Here is an 11,283-nt window from a genome sequence, read left to right as displayed (position 1 = left end):
ACTGTATTATTACAATTTGTGGTTTATTTCATCGAATTGGATATTATTGAAGGCTCTATTGATACTATTGAAAGTAATTCACATTATATTATATCAGCCATTACAGTGAAACAAGTACACCAAAGTACTTTCTATACTTTTTGGTTTTTGAAAATTGATATAACATAAATCGAATCAAAAGAAATAATGAAAATAATAACGCCTTTTGATGGCCAGTCTGTCTAAAACACACTTTGAAACTTGAAAGTATCCCTTTAAATCAATACTTAATCCAAAAATCGGGAGAGCCTGTCGTAAAAATTTGTCCAATAATGTGAAAAATGGTTACAATCAATCCTTTAGTGATGAAACAGTGACTTTAACAAATATTGGTTTAATAGCCACTTTTTAGTTGCGTAAAAATATGCTCCAATGATAAGGATTCTTATAAAGTCAACTCAGAGATATCTTACGATTTTACAATGAATTTGTGAATAAAATTATAGCTAGCTTCTTTTATTAGAAAATACATTGTACGTCTATGGGGTCATACAAATTTTAATATGGAAAATTACTCCGTAAGTTCTAGGAAACCGTGACGATTAAATAAATATGTTATTATTTGATAAGATCATAATGGCGTTAAATGGACAAACAACATGACATAAATTGTTTGATGATGACAACTCGCTATAGAGAATTGCGTTAAAATTTGCAATAACAATAACATTTTATATCATAACATTGTCTGTTTTCTAAAGTTTAGTTTCATTCGACTACTAGTTTTTCCCCGCTACTTTGTTGTGTAAAAATATTTCCTAGTGTAAAAGTTATTCCATGAGTTAATTAAGATTATAAACAACTAGATTCGGCATGCCATTTATCCGCGTGAATGATTTCCCGGAGAAAAAAAATCATATGTGTTAGTCTAGATTATACGCTATCAGTGTACTTTTAATTAAAATCCGTACGATATTTTTTTATGTGAAAGAACAACAAACATACATTCATCCATACTTACAAACATTCGCATTAAAATATAAGTTGGATAATAGAATCTGTGTACAAATTGAATTGCAAACATCAATTATACAACTAGCGTCGCCTAGCATAAAATATTTTCTATCTATGAGGGACATTACACATTTTGGAAAACCCGGAAGCCATCTCGAGTGCGAAACTCCGGTTGAAAATTCTTGAGTAAGAAATTCACTCTAGCACGTAATTTACAGTCGCATTCACAACTAAATAACATAATCTCTGAAATTTAGCAACAAAAACAGTATACTAGCGTGTTAAACCTGTTCATTATATAGACATTACCAGCGAAGGCCGTTGTGATAATCACTGCAAAATTGTTAACGAAGATTGAGGTTGCCTTTGTAAGGAAAAAATGGTAAGGCGATGTAAATAGATTGATGACGTCATGACTTAGGAAGCGTTTTATGCAATATACTTTTTAGAAACGTGGCGCAATTTCCTATACTTGCTACCCAAACCCCCTCTTGCTAAAAAGTCCCTTGACATATAGCGTTAGTTGAATTTAGTTTAATTCAATTTATTTCGGTGACTTTGTGTGCAGGAGTTTTATGATTGAACTAGCTGACCCGCGCAACTTCGCTTGCGTCACATAAGAAAGAATGAATCCCAATTTTCTCCGTTTTTGTAACACTTTTTACTCATACTCTGCTCCTATTGGTCGTAGCGTAATCGTAAGCTATCTAACAGTGAAAGAATTTTTCAAATCGGACCAGTAGTTCCTGAGATTAGCGCGTTCAAACAAACAAACAAACAAACAAACAAACAAACAAACAAACAAACAAACAAACTCTTCAGCTTTATAATATTAGTATAGATAATGCGAAAGATGATTAGTTATTTTTATTTTCAGTTTTATAATTTTATAAACCACGTGTTCTTCCTCACTTATTATATTCCTTTGCCCAGCACATGCGCTTAAAAAACTTAGAGATAAGGTAATTTGGATAAGACTGAGTTCTGAGTTGATTTCTTACTTCCTTTACAGCCGGCTAGTTAACGACAATTTTTTTATGGAAAACTGATTAGTGTCTGAAGCGATTGCAATAAGAACTATTCTTGCTGTATGTAAATATTATGTTAAGCTATCAAAAGTTTGCTTTTACTGAAGATCGAGGCTCGATTACTATCAAGTATCCGCAACCTGCTAGCTATCGGAAAATGTATAAAAATCTGATCAGCGCCTCTAGCGGACATCGTAAAAACTATCTTTGCAGTACATAATAAATGTCAAACTCACAATTGGAGAGAATCGCGCTACTGATATCAGAAGTTACAGTCTTCTATTTTAAACTTAACATTGAGTTCTAATAACCTTGACAACTAGAACAAGTTAATAGATTAACCTAACCACATGTAAACATGATAACAAATGTACGCATCCTAGGTTTCTTGCAGAACTAGTTACAATGATTCACGCAATAATTGCATTTAAATATTTATCATAGGGAATTTCCTGTGTTTACCTATTCTTGGATTACTTCAATAACTGCATTTATTTATATCTTACATATAGACAATGCTATTCGAATAAATAGTTGCTTTTCTTTCTAAAGATATTATTAATTATTTATTTCACATGGGTGGTGGTCAACCTGGTAACAAAGTTGTTTAAGCCACCCAAAAGGCCACCCTTTGCCATTGATCAACGACCGAGTCCAACTCAATGTACCCCTTGCAGCACGGAGTTGCCCAGATCAATTTCCGTTCAGCGGTCACCCATCTATGGTATGACCACGCTGACGGCTGTGTTATTATATGAAAATGCTTAAAATAATGGTTATTATTTATATTGAAAATGCTGAAAAAAAAACTGATTATTTTACTATCTGCAAGAGACGTCTATGCAATAAGCTATTTTTCAAACTTTATCTGATTATTTAATTGACAAATGCCTTAACCAATAAGAATAGCTTTGGTGCATCGTAAATTAAATATTATCTACTCCAAAGTGCTCTATGATTAACGGCACCACAAAAAACCACGTAACACAGTTCTATCATAAAATAATGGCAGGAAGAAAGTCATAAAATTACCATTCATATTTTTGAGGTCGCCTCTGAATGTTTTACAACGTAAACGATATGCTATCTTACATAACACATGTAGTTATTAGTGTAATTGTACATAATTGCGTACTATGTTCAAAGTATTCTGTGTGACGGCTAAGAGAAAGAGAGAGAGAGAGAGAGAGAGAGGGTTTCTACTCATTTGATATGCAAGGTTTGATGACCATTGGGTATTCGATAAGTTTTTACTGAAGATTGGTAATCATGTACCTCATTATCTATCTATACTAATATTATAAAGCTGAAGAGTTTGTTTGAACGCGCTAATCTCAGGAACTACTGGTCCGATTTGATTTATCGAGGAAGGCTACAGGCTATATATCATCACGATATGACCAATAGGAGCAGAGTACCAGTAAGAAATATAACAAAAACGGGGAAAATTATGACCCATTCTCTCTTATGTGACGCAAGCGAAGTTGCGAGGGTCAGCTAGCCTCTGCTATAAAGATGAGTCGCTAGATGGGTGTTAAATGAAATACTGCTCTCGAGAGCGGCTCAACGGTTATCCGGGAATCCAGGAATATAATAAGAGAGAATTAGCGTTATCGCTAATTCTCTCTTATTATATTCCTGGATTGTTCTTACGCAGAGAAAAAAGCAAAAATTTGCGAATCAAATGAAAATATATTTAATTTAAAAAAAAACGACTGTACTAATATACGGCACGAAGTTTGCCGAGTCAGTGCAACGTCAATAGAAAACGCCGTTTCAGAGTTTTGCATAAACTTTTGTTTTTTAGTAAAAAGGAACAGTAAATGTCTTTTTGAATGAATGAATGAAATGAATGAAATACTCTTTATTGTACTTGTATAAATAAAATAAAAAAAGAAGATACAAGAAAAAGAATAGACATGGATAAAAATAAAAACAAAGTAAAATTAAGATGGTAGTACAATTGGCGGCCTTATCGCACAGTGGCAATCTCTTCCAGGCAACCATTGGATGGAGAAATTAATGCCTTAGAATGAAACGAGAGAGGGCAGTTCCTAAGAGTGTTAGGAAAATATATTAATTAAACGTAAATAATTACATATATATAAAAGTGGAATATATATATAAATATATAAAAGATACATAAATAATATTAAAAATACATACCAAATACATATATACATTAAATAAATAGTTAATTGTGTAGCGATAGGTAGTGTTCCTTGACAAGTTTTTTAAAGATGGGCAGGGATTGAGCGCGTCGTATAGATACTGGTAGAGCATTCCACAATCGCACAGCTTCTACAGAAAATGATTTATCGAGAAATCTTGTGGAATGCACGGCATCTTCAATCTTAAGTTTTCTGATGATCGCAGGAGTCTAGAATGTGTGTCATGCAAGAAATCGAAACGTTCTTTAAGATATGGGGGTGCTAAGGGATTAAACAATACATTGTACAGAAGAGAGAGAATGTGAGCATTCCGGCGTGAACGTAGGGGTAACCACTTGAGCTTGTGTCTGTATTCAGAAATATGATCATACTTGCGTAAACCAAATATGAATCTAATAAAGAAGTTTTGAAGCCGCTCAAGTTTATTCAGTTGGTCCTCGGTAAGATCAGGATAGCTGACATCGGCATAATCAAGAACGGGAAAAAGAAGGGATTGTACTAACGCAACTTTTGTCGTGATCGGAAGAAGATTACGTAGTCTGCGCAAAGACCCCGCCGAAGCAAAAGTTTTGCGACGTACTTGTTGGATCTGGGGAACCCATGACATATTTTTGTCAATAAAAATACCCAAATTCTTGACTACGTCACTAAATGGTATAACAGTACCGTCACAAGACACCGGGGGTATCAGTGACCATTCAATTTTTGAGACCATTCTCGAACTGCCAACAACAATCACCTGGGTCTTATCCGGGTTGACCTTTAGCCCATACGACCTACTCCAGTCGCAAATTCGCACCATGTCAGTGTTTACTGTTTGGACAGCCTCCGTCAACCTATCTAAGGGAGCGTGGGAGTAAATTTGAAGATCATCTGCGTAGAGGTGGTAGGAAGAAGTTAAGACGTTAGAAATTGAGTTAATAAAAACTGCGAAGAGTAGGAGAGATAAGACGCCGCCCTGCGGAACGCCAGCAAATGACGGGCACCATGCGGAGATCGTATTTTCGACCCTGATACGTTGCCGGCGCCCAAACAGGTAACTACGAAACCAGTCAACCGCTGTTGGAGATACGTTAAGAGAGCATAGTATCCCGAGAAGTATATCAAAGTCGACAGTGTTAAAAGCGTTGCTAAAGTCTAGCAATGCAAGCACTGTTAGATGACCACCTTCCATTGCAGACCTAATATCTTCCGTAATATGAACCAGGGTTGTGGTGGTACTGTGACCGGGACGGAAACCAGACTGGAGTGGGTTAAGGAGTTGATTTTCGGAAAGAAAGGAACTAAGTTGATCATGAACGAGGCGTTCAAGAACTTTGGAGAGGAAAGGTAGGATAGAAATGGGCCTGTATTCAGAGAAAGATAAAGGGTTGCATTTTTTAGGTAGAGGTGTGATTTGGGCGTCTTTCCAAGCTGATGGAAAGATGCCACTGGAGATAGAGGAATTGAGGATATGACAGATGACAGGGAGTATTTCATCAAGGATAGGAAGGATCATATTACGGCTGACGCAATCGGTACCTATCGCATTCGAGGAAGTAGATAGGATGCTCTTCTTAACGTCACAAGCAGCAAATTGATGAAATTCAAATGGGAAGCAGTCGGGAGTCGAACTTAGTGAAAGAGATTTTAGTGTGTTATCTTTTAGAATGGGGTCAAAGTGAGGTAATGCAGTAAAGTATTGGTTTAAAGCGTTTAGATCAAGAGGTTTAGGAATCGCGTCTTGGCGCGATTTGCCGACTCCCAATGACTTCAGAAATTTCCAAACTTTGCCTGGATCTCCATTTTCGACAGATGCATGAATATATCGGCGTTGTGCATTCCTACACACCTTACTGCAGTGATTTCGTATAGCTACATATTTTTTCCAATTAGCATCAGTTGGACGACATTTAAATTTTGTTTTTGCAGCAGCTTTCTGGGAGAGTAGAGTCTTAATGTCGTCCGTAAGCCAAGGTGACGGAAGATGTTTCACCCTAATTGTACGCAATGGTGCATGAGTGTCGTAGAGCTTTATCAGGTTTGAGGTCAGTAACTGAACTTTCTCATCCACACATTCCGAAGCAAAGAGAGAATCCCAGGCAATGTTGTTGACATCCGCACGAAGATTTGCCACATTCATTTCACGAAAGTTGCGCTGTACAAGGATTTTAGGTTTAGGTTTCGGAGGCCGGACACGATAAGACAAGAAGAGGAGGTCATGGTAGGAAAAGGCATCAGCAGGACACTGACCGTGCTTAGAAACACGATCAGGGGAAGAAATAAGGATAAGGTCAAGCAAAGATGGAGTACAGTTTGGAAAATGATGTGTAGCATTAAGAGGAAGTATAGAGAGGTTATTGGAGTCAACGATGGATTGGAGTGAACTGGAACGGTGATCATTTTTAAGGAGGCAGGTGTTGAAATCGCCCATGATTATGGTTTGACTGTACACGGGGATAAAACTTTCTAACAGGATTTCAAGAGAAGTGAAGTAATCTACACGTAAAGAAGGACTATAAAAAACACCGAGCAAGATTTTAGAGTGAAAAAGTTCAACTTCGAGAAAAAGATGCTCGCCAGCATTTGGTGGTGGGGGCTGTGGTGACTTGCTAACTATAGTGAAGGGAATATTTTGTTTAAGATAGATAGCCACTCCACCCCCACCTCCCACTGCGCGATCATTTCTAATAAGTTCATAGCCTGGGAGCGAATAAGCCGAGGAGACTAAGCATGGTTTAAGCCAAGACTCAGAAACAAGTATTGCATGAATATGTGTACAGTCGAAAGTAGCCAGCATATCCGGGAAATGGGCCGGAACACTCTGAGCATTAATATGGACCACATTAAAGTTCCTGGGAAATCAGAAAACTGGGACGACAATGTCTCAGCAAGAGAAGGAACACTTACGAAGCTGGTATCACTACTAGCAGAAAAATATTCGTCACTATTTATGCTGCTGTCTAGTAATGACATAATTAATATCAGTTAATTTAAATAATAATAAATAAATAATAATATACAAAGAAAATATATAGAAATATATATATATAGTAAATATAAAAGAGGCTGATAAAAACAAAAGTTATTGCTCCATCTGCCGGCTGCGAGAACATAATACGTGAGTACCATAAAAATAATCTTTTTTTCATTCATTAACTAAAATATCGACTGCATCAGTTTCTTTGTCTCTAGTATGTTTCAGATCCTTAATTAGAAACCCCAGTAAGACTGAATTCTCTAGTAAAGAAGAAGCCAAATGACATTGCGCCCGCAAGATTTCTTGCTTTCATTTGAAAACATTCCTATTCTCTACTATACCAGGTCTAAGAATTTCAAAATCAAAGAAAATGTATTTATTTTATGTGCATTCCTTTCTTCCAAGAAATTCTTGGTTTCTGAAGAATGCAATATTAGGTACAAGTTTTATTTGAATCTTTTCTTGTGACTTGCGTATTTTTAAGCAACCTACATTATCTACCTACGGGCCTTTAGGAGCAGTATCAAGAAACCTACAAGTTAAATGTAAGATTCTAACGCGAATGTGTTGGAAAGATTTTCACTCGATCGAGTAAGACTCGAAGCGATCAAATAGACTTATCTATAAGTACAGCAGCTCGATTCTCTACTACTACCGACTACCAACAACCGACTTGTCATCGAGAAATTTTATATGAAAATCTGATCAGTGCCTCTGACGTACGCCATAGGAATTTTTTTGGCAGTACATTCTAAATATAAAACTTTTGATACTCGATAGTACCGACTGAACTGAATGGCGCTACAGAGCAAAAGTCTATGTGTCACTCTTATTACGCATTATAATATGAAGTTCCCTCGCCGTTTCTGTTTGTTGGTCTGCGATAAGCTTAAAAACTACTTAACAATCCACCAGTAGTAATATAGTATAATAGATCGTTTTTCGATGAAGGTTATAGCTTCTGACTTTTTAAGGCCACCGGTAATAATAAAAAAAACTGGACGTCTATCTATTCTTAAGTTGTTTGTAATATTATATTATTATACTATTTGGCTATAAAAAGTCATATAACCAAAGAAATAAGTATTAAAACTCATGTCGAAAGCAAAGCCACGTTCAGATTGGCTGCAAACAAATATTGGCTGTTCCGATCAGAGCAGTGACCTAGTTAGTGTGAGGGTATGTTGACGTAATGTCTTGTAGACCTGATAGATGTTCTCTGTTAGTGGGAAGACGTTATTTAGTAGCCTTATTTAGTGGACGTTTAGTTAATGGACCATAGAAGTGATATTGAAGGTGTCTTGTTTAGTACTCTTTAAACTTCGGTTCATTTGAAGATTACGAAAGAAAGGTCAATAAAAAAAAAAGAAAAAAAAAATCCAAAGTAATTACAATAAAGTTTAAAATAATAAGGGCTTGTTTCACGGCTTATAAACAAGTGTTAACTTATCTATCCCATATAGATGGTCATAGCAAATGTAAAAAAACAGCTGTTAAAATTCCCTTATAAACGTAACTGATTCTTTTCCGGAAGTGTAAATTACTCAATACTGGCCTTAAATATTAAGTAGCTCTGTCTCCATTCACTTAATTTTAGATTTAAAACACATTAACTTCACCACCGAGTGTAAAATATCAAATAATAATATGTAATAGGTAATACCACTATTTTCGTGCAGTAGTAACTTCAAAAACCTGAGGTTTCACAAAATGTTCTCCAAATATTGACGACGAACGACCAAGTTCAATTTCAAAAGCAATATCCTATCTTCGACGCCTGTAACTTATATTCAAACAAACAAACAGCTGTCGAAATACGTGTTCTTTTAAGTTTTCTGGTTTGCTATCTTCAGGAGTAGGTAGTTTTGAAAAGCAGTGCACAAAAACTAACAGAAGAAGATTTTTTTTTAAATATCGAATGGTATGTTGAATGATCCTGAATAATATTACTTTGTAAGTATGAATCAGTCCTATCCTATCCCATCCTCATTCTATAAATATGAAAGTTTTGACCACATAACATACGTTAGTATAGATGGATGTGTGTTTGTTACTCTTTCAAGAAACTGCGGTACGGATTTAATGGTCCCGATACACTGATAGTTTATAATTTGAATTACAACAAAGGATACTTTTACCCAGCATTTAATTCAGGCGGACGAAGCAGTTCACGTAACGCTGTAACGAACCGCTTATGTGTTTATATTGTATGCCTAGATAGTCCCGTATTATAAGGCACCTATAACAAAATTACAAAAATATTTTCAATGTAGTTTAAAATAAAGTTTTTAGAAAACGTTTGTACATTTATTAAAACGAAAGTGTTGATAAAATGGAGAATAAATAAAAGTTTGTAGCGTAAAATTGGGAATATTTTTTTAAAGATTTTAGAAAAAATATCTTTGCTCTTTTAAATTTTGCATAAAAAGATAAATCAAAGTTCAATTATGCTTGTGATGGCTATAACTCTTATGCTTGATTATATTTTGTTGATATCTCCAAGTTTTGATAAACATTTTCGTGATATTTTCTCTTCTTTTTCAAGATAGTTGATTAGTTTAATATAAAACAACGTATTTATATGCTTTTATGTTCCAGAATTTGAAAAATATACTCAATAATCTGTGCTGATAAACGTAAAATAATAATTAGGTAGTCGGTAGTTGTTTCAAAACTGAAAGAAAAACATTGACACAAAACCGTCTAATTCTTAATTAATATTTGAAATCCAGCGTACCTGTTTGATTAGATGCAATGCTTAAAGTAGTTCCTACTCTTTGGCAAGTACGTAAAGAAGAACTCCGGTGGTGTAAGTCGGTAGGCTAAGCTCGTCGGCTGATAGTCCACCTCACGTCCCTGTTTAGCCCGTATGGAGATATGGTGCATGAAGGATTTCTACCGAAGACAAAAAAAACAGATCAAGTACCGGGTTGGTATTGGGTTAAATGTACCTTAAGCTATAATCGCTTAGAAACCTTACTTTACATCAATGTCCAAGTTGTTTATTTCTCCACTTTATCTAAGACATTCAAACGCATTACTAATTGAACAAAATGACTTAATGAGACAGTTTTCACAATGAAATACAAGGATATTTTTACATAATTTTCCGGCACGTGTAAAGTTACTATTTATATAAATCCATTTAATGATTTACAAGTTTAGTAATTTGAATACAATATATTAGCTTAGCCTTTGTTCCAAACGATGTTGGAGTCGGCTTCCAGTCACACCGAATGCAGTTGGGTACCAACTACCAGTGTTTTACATGAAGCGACTGCCTATCGGACCTCCACAACCCAATTACCTGGATTATGACACGACACCCTTCGGTAAGACTGGTTGTCAGACTTTCAAGCTTCTGACTACTGTGAACGATTGTCAAAGATCTTCGAAAATGACAGCTGGGACCCATAATTTAACATGCCTTCTGAAACACGGAGAAACTCGATATATATAAGGTGGATCCCATCCACAGAACAACCTCGGCAAGCGTGGCTTAACCACAGAGATCGATCCGTGCGGCTGTTGTTAACTTAACCACGAGCTCCTCAGTAACTTGAATATAAATAGACCCTTTTGCAAAATATCTTCGATAAATATTGTCTGGACTTGGCCCGATGCCCGTCACCGGCATCGGCAGAGAGATCCTATTCTCTCGGCATTACATGTAGAAATGCTGAAGGACTGCATCATTATGCAATGTATTGCATCATCAGGAATCCATGATGCATGAGATCCTTAATTCTGTTCTCAGACCTGACAAAGAGTCCTGACAAAGTACCTATACTTAATTGACGTTATTATTTCGAGATACATTTTATAATGCTTTATGCTATCAAACGAAGCTTGTATAAGAAGAAATTCGTGTGGCTCAATATGGTAAGTTAAATATTTTTACGTAACTATTGACGTAGGTGTCGACAACATGACTTCCGAGTTTTTTTGGTAACAAAATATTTACGAAACTGTTTGGTTCATTAATATGCAGGTAAGTTGAATATAATGGAACATATGCTTATTTATCATGTTTTGTTACATTTTTGTTGCAATTTAATTATATTATTAGGTGGTTGACAGGCTGTAACCCCAATCATGACGTAGGTATATGTATGTGTATGTAGGTAGCTTA

This window comes from Anticarsia gemmatalis, chromosome 7 (genome assembly GCF_050436995.1).
Source record: "Anticarsia gemmatalis isolate Benzon Research Colony breed Stoneville strain chromosome 7, ilAntGemm2 primary, whole genome shotgun sequence".
Taxonomy (NCBI): Eukaryota; Metazoa; Arthropoda; class Insecta; order Lepidoptera; family Erebidae; genus Anticarsia; species Anticarsia gemmatalis.
The sequence above is the reverse complement of the archived record's forward strand: the minus strand, read 5'-3'. Positions refer to the sequence as shown.